Consider the following 16,278-nt stretch of genomic DNA (forward strand, 5'->3'; position numbering starts at 1 on the left):
AAATAAAATATATTAACTGAAAACTATATATATATTAAGTTATTAAATATGAAACATAGTAACTGAAAAGTAAGCATATTAAGTCAAATAAGTAATTGAAAGTATTCACCAAAGGATCATAAATAAAGTTATAGACAAAAAAAAAAAACGAGGAAGAAAGAACCAAAAAAGGGGGGGGGGGGGGCAGTGAGTAAAAAATAAGTTAAAGAAAAGCATGGAAAGGAAGAGAATAGGTTAATTATTTATACAATTTAATCAAATGTCAATGTAGCAGCTTTTATAGCAGCTACCTGTATGTTAGGCTCAAACTTCATGCTTCCAAATCCTCTTCAATCTGATAAGCATAGTCTTCTATATTTAAGACACAAAGCATCCTACTCCATTGCCAAGAAATCCATGACTCTTGCCAATATCTTTCTATGGTGAACCTTCTAGAAAAATAAAATCTAGTAAATTCTGTGCCTTATTTGCTACACAACTATATTTAACATTTTCTCAGGGACAAGATAGCATCCAAGATGATGACTGAGCAAAGATAACTATTATACATGGTAGTGCTGTGTGCTAGAGTGGGTTTTGAATATGATGGCACAGTTGACTTTAGCTCTATTAAAGTTGAAAAAAGTCAATATTTACCATGTATAAAAGAACTCTCCTAAATTTAAAAAGCTGAATATCCAATGAAATAGGATAACCAATATGAACATGTTTTAATAACTAGTAAAACTCGCTGACCAAAGGATTCTTTCAAATTAATAAATACACTAAGATCCCCAACAGGGTGAACGTGAAGAAAAGAACATAGATAATCTGTTCACAGAATAGGTAAACACAAATAAATAACCAATAAATGTAGAGAAGGATGCTTTGCCTATACAAACAATCCCATACATAAAAATTTACGCAATTGCAAGATCTACCAGGTTTCATGGTTTGCCCAGGAAATTAGGTGAAAAGTAACAGGGGCCTACTCTAAACTCTAAAAAAAAAGTGTGTTGAGATAGGCATGCCCCTATGCTCACAACATACACTGACACATTTTTCTGGAAAGAAAGTTGAAAATGTATGTCAACTGACTTATAAAATATGGATGTCATTAATCCAATGTTTCTATTTACAGATACAACTTCTACAGAAATAAACAGAGGTATGGACAAGGATTTTTTACAATGATATACATCTCAGTCATAATTGTTATGTAAGGGGAGTGAGTATGTGAGGTATGTATGTATTCAGAGAGATCTTGTTTTTTCATGCTCAGTAAAAGCCCTCTTATCTGATTGGATTGGTATTTAGTTAGTGGGAAAAATGTTGGTTAAAGCAAAAAAAAATTTTTTTTTTTTTTAATGACCCATACATTCTATTTTAGTTAGGATTCATTTTTGCTACAAGCAACAGAAACACAAAATAACAGCAACCTAAACAAGATAGAAGGTTATTACTTTTTCAAGTGAAAAGTCTATCAGTTGGTGATCCAGAGTTATTATGGCCCCCCAAAACATCCTGGGTGTAGATGCCTTCTTTATCTTCTTGTGTGGCCACCTATGACCTTTATTCCCAGTTTCAGTTCTAGCAATCATGCCTCCATTGCAAAAGTAAAGAAGAAAAGGAGGAAGATAAAGGTATACTCAAACCCGTGACGTTTTCCTAGAGCTGTACACACCATTCTTTCATTTCATTCTTAGAAATGCTGAGATGGTAACACTTAGCTAGCTACAAGGCTAATGGAAAACATTGACTACTTCAGGCAATCATGTGCCCAACTCAAAATCAGATTTTTTCATATTTATTTTTTCCTAAGACTATAACTTATCTGTGTGCACCACCCTGAACAGAGCTTTGCATACATTAGGTTTTCAGTAACTGACTGAATGGCTAATGCAGACACTAGACAATGTCCCCTTCACATGAAGTGACCTTTTGGTTCAACTTGATATAAACGTTCACAAAATTTGAAATTACTGAGCTTCTGCCATCAAGAAAAATACTCTCTAATAGCTGATCGAATATCAGTGGACAGTTAATATTGTAAATGCTACTGGGCCCAGACACACTGACAAATCCAGGTAATCAGGATTAAATTACATCTGCAAAGCAGGTAGCAAATCATAGTACTCAGATTCCTAGTATGCCATGGCATGATGAGAATTCTAGGAGGCCTTGGGTTCACTAGAATATTTACTTAAATTTAGAATATGTGGACTATCAACCTATTTGATTGCCCTAAGGGATAGCTTAAGTCTAAGAAGTGCCTGGTGATGCTCTCTGTTCCCTGGAATATACATCAAAGGGCCATTTAAAAGACTGTAAAATCTTACCCAGATTATATCGACCTGCTAATTTGGTATCTTCTTTTCTCTCCTGCCTCAAGCAATTTACCCTTATTCTTTTTCAACCCATAAGAGGATCTGTGTATTCTACATTCTTCAAGACCTGGAAGCTTATCTATACATATAGATAAGGTAAATCTAGATCTAGATATTTTTAAACTCTTTTAAGTTCATTTATTTATTTTGAAAGAGAGGAGGGAGGGACAGAGAGAGAGAGAGAGAGAGAGAGAGAGAGAGAGAGAATCCCAAACAGGCTCTGCATTGTCGTCACAGAGCCAGATGGGGGCTGGTATTCACAAACCATGAGACCATGACCTGAACTGAAACCAAGAGTCTGATACTTAACTGACTGAGCCACCCAGGTACCTCTAGATATTTTTTTAAAACAGCTTCTCCTAACTAATCCTAAACTTTTCCAAATCCTTTTTTTTTTCTTCCCAATGAAAGAGTCTCCTTAGAACTCTGTGACATAGTTTCGCTAATGTTTGCCTACATGCATGTCAGTTTTGGAGGACTGTGAAAGAAACAACATGATGCTTCTTCTGTTTCTTTCCTTCTTCTCCTTCTCCTTCTCCTCCTCCTCCTCCTCCTCCTCCTCCTCCTCCTCCTCCTCCTCCCCCTCCTTCTATTTCTTCTTCCCCTCCTCCTCCTCCTCCTGCTTCTTCTCCTTCTCCTTCTTCACCTTCTTCACCTTCTCCTTCTTCTTACTCCTTCCCCTCCTCCTCCTCCTCTCCTTCTCCTTCTTCTTCTTCTTCTCCTTCTCCTTCTTGTAACTTTCCCCATTGCCTTCCCTTAGATCCAACAATTAAATTACCTTTCATGGCTGCAAATTAGGTTCAACACCAAATATTTTCAGCCATATACTGTAAATGTTAGTAATAGAACACTGGCTCTTACAGAAGTACTCAGCACATATACAAACACAGTTGTCTTAAAAGAAGTACATCATAGTGTCTAGATTCTAGATTCTAGAAATATGAAGATATTCAAAAACCAAACACTGTTTTCTTAAGGCCTCCTTCTTAAGAAGACACATATGCTTGTACTTTGTAAATGAAAATATCATGGTCAACCAGAGATAATCAATAATGACTGCCATGTTCTCGAAAGGAAGGAAATAGACTTTTTGTTCCTTTGTAAAAAATTGCCACTCTGCTGGGTTCTGCTCGCCAGCCTCTCTTTTAAGACTATAGTAGACACCAAGAGTAGATACCTACCTCATAATTATCTCCCTTTTTCTAAGAATGGTTCCTACATGCGAGGTGACTTTGTCCATACTATATGGTCCTGTCGATTGGCCATGGTTGATTGGTTCAGTAAAGGCAGCCGACCCAAGCTTGGCTAATCAAAATCATTCTCTAGGATTTTTCAGACTATACTACCCAAAGGGTCTCAATATATCCCTGAGGGTGGAGGAAGCTCAGCAGCTATCCACGGCTATATATGCTGCTATATCGTGCTACCTAAACCTGACTTTGTGCAATAATTTCCTGAAGAATGCAGTCAGATTTTTAAAATGGTTAGTCTTAATCAGAACTTCTTTTTTCTTCTGCACCTATATATAAATTATCAGATAAGATGTACTCAAGGGAAGATTTTTCTAAGTGCATGTTGTTATAGTGCTAACATGCAATCTGTGTTATGTTGGTACCTAGGAAATTAGGTTCCCCTTAAGATTGCCTACTGGATTTTCCAGAAAGGTGAACTCATAGAAGACATATTGCATTATTCTTCTGGGAATGTTGGTCACATTATTTTTGTAGGACTCCGAGTTAGATGATTTTCTCATTTCTGGTATCTGCTTCAATCATACACCTCACTTCTTTTCTTATAAAAGCAAAATGAGACGTGGTAGGAAAAATAATGGCTGTTGTCTACTTGGCAACAGGGTACTTGGCCCATAGTAGATATTCAGTAAATGTTTGGTGAATGAAATAATTCAAGGTGAGTGTTACATCATATATACTATCAAATACATAATGTATATCTATTAAACTATGTCCAATTAATATTAATATATCTATCATTCTATTAAGATTATATATTAATAGAAGTTGTACATCTAAATGAGAGCCATCAAATTCAAATTAGTCACCTTGACTAGGGTAAGCAGCCATTGCTCAAAACAAATTGAACTCTTTCAAAATCATTTTATACTATAGCATGCTTTGGAATAGCCTTACAACATTAGCAAATCTCTTGCTTTTAAAGTACATTTGATTTTTTTGTTGTTGCTGGGCTAATGATTTCGATCGACTTAAAAAAATCATCAGCATTAAAGAACTGTATTAGAGCTTGGAAATCATCTAATTAGTGATCAAGCCAGGGGATAACATTTTCTGTTCAGAATAAATAAAATATGACTAATTCTTTCAGTTGATTAATTTTAGACTATAACTTCTTTTAAGTAATGATCATCACCTGCTATGGGATGGGTCTAATCCTCCCAAGAAACCAGCAACATATTAGGCCCATTTTATTAATAATAATACTAATATTCCGATACTGTATACAGTATAATAACTTTCTCAAGGCTAAACAGTCAGTAGAATATACCATTTAGACAAGTTTATCTTACTACCCCTCTGCCTGTATTGGTAGAGATCCTAAAAGCAAGTTTTCACAATGAGATGCTCCCTCCTCAGCTACAGTTCATTGGATCATGGAAGGGTGGATGTAAGTTGCTTGATCACCAAGCTAATCAAGTCTTGTACCTAGGGAAATTGGAATTGGGGTTGAGAGAGTCATTATTTCTTTCTCTGAATTGGCCATGTAAATGACCAAACTGTGGTGTGACCTTTTTTTCCTGCCGTATTAATTCAAGAATCAGAGGTGGTTCACTCTTGAGGAGAGATATAGACTATTCTATCATCAGTTAAACTTGCTTTTCCACCCAGCAAAAGCGATGAGAAGGCTAAGTTACAGAGAGAAGATAAAATACACTCACAGAGAGGAATGTAGATAAACCGCAGAGAGAGATTTTGAATGGCTTTCTGGGCCCTGGTTCTATTTCTTTCCTCATATCCAGCTGTATTTCTGTACTTAATTGGAAAATAGCCCTAGTGGTGTTGTACTTCATTCTTCTTTTTGATGAAGCCAAAAGTAGCTATCAGTGGGTTTTGTCTGGTCATTTCTCTCCTCACACTTCTGGAAATAGTATATCTCTTCCTTGGGGTGTCCTTTTCCTCTTCACTTTATATATTGGTAATGATCTGTCCATTTTGATACCCAGCCTACAGAGGGAAGGCACATGATTGAGGCCAAATTGGATACTGTAAATAGTTCTCTCCATGATTTGTTACAGATGACCACATGACTTAAGCCTGAATATTCAGATTACTTTCCTGTGATTTTTTTTTTATATGAGCAAATTTTCCCTCCAGATGAAACACATCTGGTGTGTTTTCAAGTTGGAATGGTATAAATCTGAAGTATTTATTTATTTATTTATTTATTTATTTATATTATTTCAAGCACGCTCTCTCTCTCTCTCTCAGGGATTTAACAATTAGAAAAATAGAATAATAACTTTCCTCCAATTTCTCTCACAAATGGTGAAGAGATTGAATGTATACATGCTAATAGCTTGGTATATTCTTACCTTAAATTATTTAATATTAGATTTAAATGAGATATATTAGTGGACATCTGGGTGGCTCAGTCGGTTAAGTATCCAACTTCAGCTCAAGTCATGATCTCACAGTTTGTGAGTTCAAGCCCTGCATTGGGCTCTGTGCTGACAGCTCAGAGCCTGGAACCTACTTTCAGATTCTGTGCCGCCCTCTTTGTCCGCTCCTCCTCTGCTCTCACTCTGTCTCTCTCTGTCTCTCAAAAATAAAAATAAAACGTTGAAAAAAAATTGTAATGAGATATATTAGTTATATGAAAGGTTATGGAATAACATTCCAAATCTATACTGTACATGTTACACTAAGGTATGCATACTGTGTTTCTGATTCTATAATGGTTGGGATAATCCTGGGTCAGGACTCTAACATGGAAAGTGGAGCCGGCGGGGGGGTGATATATAAGCCTTTTACACAAAGCTTTTGAGGTTGTACTGGACAGACTATAGGTAACCAAAAAGAGGGAAGGTTTCTTAGCATTTTATTTATGGGCCTGCATGATCCTTACCATATCCACTCAGATTCTGTTCACAAGAACTCAGTCATATGGTGACACCCAACTGTAAAGGAAGTTGGCAAATATACTCTAGCTTTGGGTCCAGGAAGAAACCTATGTAAGTTTATAAGCAACTATGCAGCTCTTGCCATATACTCTTTTGGTGGTTCTGAAATAAAAAAATATGGAGAACTGTGTAGCCCAATCACTGCCAAATAATTGAAGTGATATTTAGGCTACATGACATGGTACAAAGAGCTCAGGATGTGAATTCAGAAGACTGTATTTTCAGTTTTGTTCTTACCACTGACTCACTCTGTACTGGGAAAGTCACTTAATATTTCTAGGCTTTATTTTCCCTATCAGTAAAATTTGTATATTAAAATATCTGTCCTACCAGCGTTCTTGGGTGGCTCAGTCAGTTAAGTGTCTGTCGGCTCAGGTCATGATCTCACAGTTTGTGAGTTCGAGCCCCACGTCAGGTTCTGTGCTGACAGCTCAGAGCCTGGAGCCAGCTTCAGATTCTGTTTCTCCCTCTCTTGCTCTGCCCCTCCCCTGCTCATGCTCTGTCTTTCTCAAAAATAAACATCAAAGCAATTTTTAAAATATCTGTTCTACCCACACTACAAGTTTATTGTGGCTACCAAATTAAATATATTATAAATGTAGAGTGCTGTTCAAATGGAAGATCCTTCTTAGGACACACACACACACACACACGCACACACAACTATGCTATTTGCACACATAGAATTCCATGTGTATACTCTACTTCCCATGTTTTCCCATGCTGTTTGACTCTCTCCTCTATAATGTAATAACCTCTTTCAGGGATGCTATGAAACACCTTACATTGTCCTTCTCCCTACGACCAAAGTATTCATTTGCACAGCTGGAGGAATGTAGGCTGCTCACAAATGAGTCCCTCAAGTATTTCCCTCTCTCTGCTGAAGGGAGATGTCTTACTCAAGATTTTGTTGCCTCCCCAGAGGTCAACCTGTATTCAATACCTTCACAGGGGTATTTATAATAGGCCTATTTCCTATTTCATGATGATTCTGAAGGACCATCCCAGGTTCAGTGAATCCCCACTGGAGTGCCTGAGGGCTCTACTGCTATTCCACTTTTTCCTCCTAAGTCCCTCTCCCCCGCCCCTTCTCCCCCCACCTCCTCATGCCCACCCTGTATTTTTCCTGAGAGCACTCCTAGATACATCTCTTATTTGCAATCCTCTGTCTCAGAATCTGCTTCCCAGGACACTTGACCTAAGATAGGCTTCTCATTCCTATCCTTGACCTCGCTATAGTTTGTTCTCAGCATTCAGCCGGAGAGATGCTGTTAGAACTAAATGCTTATATGGTTCCTAGAGTCACTATAAAAAACTACCACAAAATGGGTGGCTTAAACAACAGAAATTTGTTGTTTTACAGTTCTGCCAGAAGTTGGAGCTCAAGATGTCAGCAGAGCTATGCTCCTTCTGAGTGTCTGAATCAAATCTCTCCTTGCCTCTTCCTAGCTTCTGATGGTGGCCATCAATCCTTGTCACATTTCAGTATGCAGCTGCATTGCTCCAAACTCAACCTCTGTCATCACATGGCATTCTTCCTGGGTCTCTGTCTTTTCCTTTTCTTGTAAGGACGCTGGACATACTGAATTAGGGCCCACCCTAATGACCTCATCTTAATCTCATCAGATCTTCAAAGACCCTATTTCCAAATAAGGTCATATTCACAGGTACCTGGAGCTAGAACATCAGCATAACTTTTGAACATCAGCATTCAACTCATAACAGCAGTGCCCCAAATCCTCCACTTACTCTCTATATCACTCAGAGTAAACCTGAAGTGGCCTGCAAAGCACTATACAGTCTGACCCCTGAAACCTGAATGGCCTGATCTTCCACTCCTCTCCTCTCCTAGAGATCACTTTCCTGCGGCCATAGTAGCCTCCTTGTTGCTTCCTCACTTGCCAGACACACCCCCATCTCAGGGCTTTGCATCTGCTTATCTGTTTACCTAGAATGTTTTTCACCTAGAGATCTCTGCACCACTCTTTACCTAACCTACTACTAATTTGTGCACAAATGTTGCTTCTCGGTGATGCTTTCTCTAACACTCTATTTAAAATTACAAACAACCTTATCCCACACTCTATCGCCATCCATTTTTTCCCTCCATAGAACTTCTCACCTTTTTAAAAAAAATGTTTATTTATTTTTGACACAGAGAGAGTGAGAGACAGAGTGCGAGTGCAGTAGGGACAGAGAGAGGGAGACACAGAATCCTAAGCAGACACAGATTCCAAATCAGCTGTCAGTACAGAGCCCGATGCGGGGCTTGAACTCGGGAACTGCGAGATCATGATCTGAGCTGAAGACACTCAACTGACAGTCACCCAGATGCCCCATCTCACCTTCTAATATACCATGTAATTTACTTCTTCATTGCATTTATTACAATCTGCAGTATGACTTCTGTGGTCTCAAGGCAATTTTGCCTTAATGGCCTCTTCCTCCATTAAAAAAATATTTATAATTGTATTTTATGGCTGCATTGATATAAAGAAAAATATGATCCAGGGTGGATGCATTATTGTAATATTCACATTTTTTCTGGTTTTAAAAGAAATTACAATTAAAAACATTTTTGTGGGCCTCCAGAAGGATCCTGGGCATTAGGCCCCATGTATAATGGATAACTTGGCCCTGGGTTTATAACTGCTTCCCCATCAGAAGGTAGGCTTTTGGAGGATAAGGACTCTTGCCTATTTTACCAATTGATATTTCCCCAGCAAGTAAAACAGGGCCTGGCATATAGCAATGTTCAATAAATATTTGCTGAATATACAAGTGGCTAAAAATATCATTTTGATTTTCCATTAGTTTGCCATTCCCTTAGTGAAATAGGTTTGTGTGGCCTAACCTAGAATGTACTGTTATTTCCACTTGAATACTTAAAACTTCAAGAATAATTCTTTAAGAGCCTAAACAATCTTTGAACTGACCATAGGACTCCAACCTTATATAACTCTTGGGAACCATGGGAGTGAGCTAGAGGAATTACTCCTCTGTATCTGTTCTTGGTGTTCTGTAAAGTTCTATGCTCTGTCAGGAAGTTATTACAAATACTATAAGGAACATTTTTTTTTTGAACTTAAAAAAACTTCCTTAAACAATTATAAGAAAATATCTTGCCAGCTTGAAATAAACCATAATATTGAAATATCTTCTAAGTAACGAAATAAGTCATGAAAATGCTTAAGATAATTTTATAAAACTAAACTAGTGTGGTTGCCATATTACAGAGATTCATTTTAATGAAAAAAAAGAAAAAAAAAAAACTCCATGAAAATTGGTGGGTCTCAGGTGGTAGAGCAAGGATAAGAGAATGACTAAATTTGATTTGTATTTATTAGAAAAGGGGAGATCAGACCTTCAATTTGATTTGGGAAAACCGAAGTTAAACTTGCAGGGGTAAAATATAGCTTATTTTTTACTGAAGAATCTTGGTACTTATGAATTTCTTAGGATAAAATGTGGCCACTAAAACCTTTTTGAGAGGAAATGTTATTTCATGGGAGACAAAAATCATTACAGTGTTGCATACATTTAATAATATGAAGAATATTCTAATTTACAGCTGATGAGGAACTTTCATGGTGGTTTTCTTACCCTTTCTGGAACTACTGTGAAACTTCCCATTTGTTCTACAGGCAGCAGTCTTATTTGTTTTTCTTGGAACTTGACTAACAGTCAATATTTAGGTATATATGTCTGTCCCCCATTAGACTGTTGGGGGAAGCATGAGCAGTTTATTTTAGTACATATATCACCCAGCATGATGCTTTTCATATTGAATAGATATTCAATGAATGAACTGTTGAATGTGAAATGATTTAACAACTATGGACATGGGGTGATTTTCTTAAGCTTGTTTTCATTATATAAATATTTAGGAAATTCTTTCCTTTGAAGGTTTCTTTTTTTGCTACCTGACATGTATCTGCTTCGTTTACCTGCTTAAGATATGGGGTCCCAACCCTGTCAGAGTAGGGCAGAAGATGGACCCATTATCTACTTATCTAATACTTGCCTGGAAACTTGCTGGGACATTATATACATGATCTCACTTAATAATAACAACAACTTAGAGATATAGGAATTATATACTTCATATGATAAATTAAAAAAGGCCAGGGCTGACTAATATGCTCAAGGTCAAACAGCCAATAAGTTAAAGGGTGAAATTCAGTCCTAAATCTGTCTAATACCAAAACTTACATTCTTTCTCACACGAACAAAAGACCAGCTCTACAAAGTAATATGACATTTAGGAATGGAGGATGCTTTTAAGGCAAGATATTGAAAGATAACAATGAATTTTTATAAAGTAGCTTAAATTTTAATTCAGTAGCCACTACATTAAAATAAGAATTTTGAATCATAATGATCTGCCAGAGAGACCTATATGAAAATAATGAATACATTGCTAAGAAAAATGAAGACATTTACAGTGACAGATACTGGTCCATGGAATTTTATATCATTTTTACATCCGTATTTTGTCATGTCCAGGTCAATTGTGAAAATGATTCTACTACTTTTATATTCTTTGTGCTTCTTTACCTTTTGTGATGATTTATTTCTGCCTGTCTCCTTTAGTCTTATATGTCGCATCTTCACTTGCATTGCTGATTTTTTTCTATCTTACTTCTATGAATTCATTACTTATCCAAAGTTTCTTTATATCTTCTTCTTTTTTTTTTTTTTTTTTTTTTTTTTTTGGTCCTCCTGAAAGAACTTATTACAATACTATCTGTGTGATTCCAAGAAGTCCCAGTGTAGACCCATGCAATGCTTCTTCTCAGATTTCAGAGCTAGGGAAATATCTCTTTCCTGATAATTTGGTTTTCTGCCTTATTAGCTATTGAGAGTGATGTATCCTATTATATTTCCCTTTTGCTTTGAATGCCTGAAAGATAAGCATTTGGTTTTGTGCACAATAGCAATAGTTTCCCTAGACTTCGTTGTCTGGGATGATTATTGTTCCCATCATTACTTGTCTGTTGTCATTGTTTAAATGATGTTACGGTTTTCTCATGTGTGACCTTAATCTGTAAGAGACCTCCCTTTCTTTTTGGAGGTAAGAAAAAAAGAAAAAAGATGAGGAAAGAGACTGAAAGAGACAGAAAGAGACGCGGGAAAATTAAACATTTCATCAGTTTTGCATCAAATTTGGTTCTGCCCTGTTTTCTCCAATTTAAGTTAATAATTTCTGTCTTGCTTTGTATGCAACTTGGAGTAGCTGGGACAACTGATTTACTCTTTTGTGCTTGACAACATGTGTTCATATCTCATGTCCTTTAGGAATGGAGCACTTCTTTATTTTGTCAAACTTTTTCTACAGCCTGTCTTTTTCCCAGATTGGAGCCTTCTTTCTGAATGCCAGATCTACACAGGAGGTCTTGTTATCCTTGGCCAGATAGCCCCAATTCTGAATATGAGCCTCTCTGTCCATCTGTCTGTTGCTATGTATATGTATGCACACACGCCTGTATGCACACATGTTTAACATACACACATATGCATGTTAATGATATTAAGAAAGTCTAATAGAAGGTGCCGGTGTGTATTTATATTAATGCTAACCACTGTCTGGGCTGTTTCTGTTATCTGTGCCACATTTTAGTTGGTTGGCTTTTGCCTTGCTATTTGCCTTTCAATGTCCCTTTTACAACACAGCATCTATGTCTACTTTGAGATTCATGCCCACCACTGCCAGCTTTAACACACAGCAGGATAATCTGGTTTCATTTTAAATTCTTTTATCTCTCTAAAAAGTTAGAAGGAAACATTGCTTTATAGCCCTTTAGTTTGGTTTGGACTTTGACGCTATGTTGATAGTAGGTTAGGTCAGCCTGCCTGCATGTACCTACATATGTTTATATGTATATACTTACATTCTGCCATATCCAATAAAAAGAATATTCCATTCTACAAATTAGTTGTGCCACTGACATATTGTCCTTCTCTGATTCAATTCATCAGAACTTTACTGGATCTCTACCATGTACAAGGCACTATACTAGCTCCATAGTAACAAATACAAATAAGACATGAAGTCTGTTGGGGCGCCTGGGTGGCTCAGTCGGTTGAGCGTTCAACTTCAGCTCAGGTCAGGATCTCGTGGTCCGTGAGTTCGAGCCCCACGTCGGGCTCTGGGCTGATGGCTCAGAGCCTGGAGCCTGCTTCCGATTCTGTGTCTCCCTCTCTCTCTGCCCCTCCCCTGTTCATGATCTGTCTCTCTCTGTCTCAAAAATAAATTAAAAAAAAAATTAAAAAAAAAAAAAAAAAAAAAAAAGACATGAAGTCTGTTCTTTATGGAGTCATGGTCCATGCTGGAGACAAAAATACCTATGATATAAGTGGAGAGAGATATGGGTCTTGACAGTGATTCAAATTTTGTGGCTGACATGTTTCCTAGTGGCACACTTCAGGGTTAGACCTAGGGACTTCTGTGAGTTGCAGAGCACTAGCTGTCACTGTCACTTGTTTCCCCATTTTTAAAAAAAAAAATTTTTTTAATGTTTATTTATTTTTGAGACAGAAAAAGACAGAGCATGAACGGGGGAGGAGCAGAGAGAGGGAGACACAGAATCTGAAACAGGCTCCAGGCTCTGAGCTGAGAGCACAGAGCCCGACGCGGGGCTCGAACTCACGGACCATGAGATCATGACCTGAGCCGAAGTCGGCCACTTAACCGACTGAGCCACCCAGGCGCCCCTTGTTTCCCCATTTTTTATAGTGGTGGTAGTACTGGATTATTTTAGGAATAATCTTGAATTCAAACACATGTATGCTGGCATGTGAACCTGAATAGATTACTTACCCTCTCTATAGCTCATTTGCCTGTTAATAATATGCAGTCATATGTATTTATTAAATGTATAAATATTGTCATATAATGTATATGCCTGGCACAAAGTTGTTTTAGAGGATACGGTGGTGTATAAGACACGTAAGTTTCTGTTTCATGAAGATTAAATTTTAAAAGACAACCATACTGGCCCAACTGTAGTAATATAGAATTACATACACAATATATAGTTTACTAAAGCAATATTTTATGTAAGTATTATTGCATATTTGAAAGATATTCAATATATTCTAGGTATTTATTTTTATTTATAGGTAATAAAAAGTGAACTTTTTCTTGCATCATGCAGAAATCAAGATATCACAAAGTATTACATATGTCATATGTATCTAATGTTTTATCTCAAGGTAGAGAATACAATATAGTAAGTGTTTTTTGGCAACTTTCACTCAGTGCAGAGATGTCACTGCTTGATTTGACATTTCACTGATTCTTGAATCTGGCAGTTGAGATGAATACCAGAGTTCCTAACATGCTATGTTCTGGGTTTTAAATCGCCTTCTGGCTCCTCTATTATTCTCTGAACTTAATAAAGACATTATGCCCATGTGTTTTCCAGATCTCATAAAGCGTAAGGCGGTGTAACCTAAGGTGCTGGAGGAAGGAGTCAGTAGATGCCTTAGAATGGCCCCTTTCATCCTGATCACACGGCGTGGGACATTAACATGGATCTATGCTCTTCTCCAGCAGCTGGACCCAGGGTAACTTCTGAGAAATGCTGACCTCTGCACTGACTTTATGCAGAGATGAAAGAAATGTGTGTGCGTCTTAAAAGCAGTGATTAAAGATTTGTCGGACTTTCTACTATTCTTTCATCATTTACCCAAACCTATGAGTGTGACAAAGTGTGTGTCATTAGAAGGCTTTTGTTAAAAAGTAACCACATGAGATACACGTGATGATGTGTGAAGGTTCCCCACCCCCAAAAAGGTTTGTTAAGAAGTTTCAAATACTAACTTTTAGATCATCTGTAACATTTTACATCAGAAAGACAGTGTTTCTGAATGTAGATATATTGGGCCTCAGTTTACTTGTCTGTAACTCAGGGCCAATAATAGAGGGTCCTTGTGATTATTAAATAAGTTAATAGGTATGAAGTGCTTTCAAAAATACGTGGCAATAGAAAGTGCCCCCCCACCCCAGACAGGAAAAAGGTAAATAACTTCACCCAAGTCATGCTGCTTGTTACTAATTACCTATACTGCAAGAATTGATGTATGTTTCTTGACTTATAGTTTAGCAAGAAGTTGAGAAAGATACTATACAAGTGATGTTAATTTTTTGTGCTCACCGTGTTCAGCCACTGAGATTTTGGCATTTATCTCTTAGGCAGCCTGTGTTACTAGAACTATTACCCAAATTGTACTTAGAAGTGAGGAGAGCTGTAACAACAACAACAACAACAACAACAACAACAACAAAAGCCTAAAAGATATATCTCTTAGCTTGGTAAGACGTCAGTGGATGGCAAGAAAATTTGTGTAAGAGGCTAGAAAGATGGAGACCCAAGGTATACAGTGGCAAAATATCTGGCAAGACCAGCTGCAAAATCCTGGAAGGTGAACTGTATGTTTACCAAATCTGCATCCATCAGAGTACCCGAATAAATTAATGAATGGGCAACGCCTCTACCCACCTGTTGTATTTTAAATGAGTGAAAAATGAAATTCTACTTTGTTGGTCATTAAAAATTTAGGTTCATATGTTATTGCAGGTAGTGCCACATAAACTAATACAGTCTTTTGTGTAAACATCAATTCATTACTTTGGTCTTAATTTTTTCTATTTACCAAATACTTTCTTACTACAAGTTACTTGAATTTTGTGATGTTTTAATCCAAAATTATTTGAATTACTATTAATGAAGGGTACAATTAAGCACTTGCTTTTTGCCAGGTACTGTGCCAAAATATTTAAATTGTCTCACTGGCACTTTATAGTGTGACCCACGGCAGATGTACAATCTATTCCTTTTTACAGATGGGACAACTAAGGTTGAGAAAGCTTAAGTAACTTCGTTAAAGTTATAGGTGGTACATGAAAATTGTTAGTCACTTAGGATAAAGTTATCCTGTTGGCACAGGATAAAGATGAGGTCGATGATACTCAAACTCGTGAATGTGGATGACATATTTTAGAGACAATATGTTGTATGGGAAATAAATAAAACAAAAAAGAGGAGACAGAAAAGAGCCTGGTGCAGTACTTGAGAAGTAGCTAACTTTAAAACATGGGTAGAGTAAAAGAAGCTGTCAAATGAGAGTGATCAGAGAGTCTGAAAGGTAGGAGGAAAAACAGAAGAGTATGATTTCATGAAAACAAGGAAAATGAATGTTTCAAAGAGGGAATAATCAAGAGTGTTAAGTGTTGAAGAGAGGGCAAAGAAAAGGACCAAATGATGAGTTTCCTTTAGAATTATAAGTGAAAACGTGACCTTGGCAAGAGCAGTGGAAGAGAAGGAGGTGAATCACACTTATGGTGCAATGAGCTGTAAGTGGAGGTAAGGAAATGAAGACAGGAAGTAGAGACAACATTTTGAAGAAGTTTGTGGAGAGAAAAGAAGTATAAGTTAGTAACTGGGGTGGACTGTGGTGTTGAATTTTGGGGTTTTCTTTGGGGGGTGTGTGGGGGAATGTATTGGGAAGAAATAGGAGGGGCTGATGATGTAGAATAGAGAACAGGTAATTGAGCAAACATGAACGTCTTCTGAGAAAGCCAGAAGAATATAATCCAATATGTGGGACAAAGATTTATATTTTAATTTGAGGAAAGGTGAAAAGGATAGAGGGTGATATAAGTAAGTAGAATTATTTTAGCTAGGGAAGTTAAGACATTTTTTTGCTGGTGTGTTCCATTTTCTCTCCAAAGAAGGATATAGCCAGGTGGCTGAG

The 16,278-nt window shown here is 37.2% G+C and overlaps 1 long non-coding RNA gene across 1 annotated transcript; it reads left to right on the plus strand.

Moving 5' to 3' along the window:
* The first annotated feature begins 1,401 nt into the window (after positions 1–1,401).
* On the plus strand, positions 1,402–14,189 carry LOC109278527 (uncharacterized). The gene is made up of 2 exons (XR_002085709.2): positions 1,402–2,462; positions 13,947–14,189. It is a non-coding gene; the product is annotated as an uncharacterized LOC109278527 (long non-coding RNA).
* Positions 14,190–16,278: the final 2,089 nt, after the last annotated feature.

The sequence above is a fragment of the Panthera pardus genome, unplaced genomic scaffold, assembly GCF_024362965.1.
Source record: "Panthera pardus isolate Hobbes unplaced genomic scaffold, ASM2436296v1 HiC_scaffold_13, whole genome shotgun sequence".
NCBI lineage: Eukaryota > Metazoa > Chordata > Mammalia > Carnivora > Felidae > Panthera > Panthera pardus.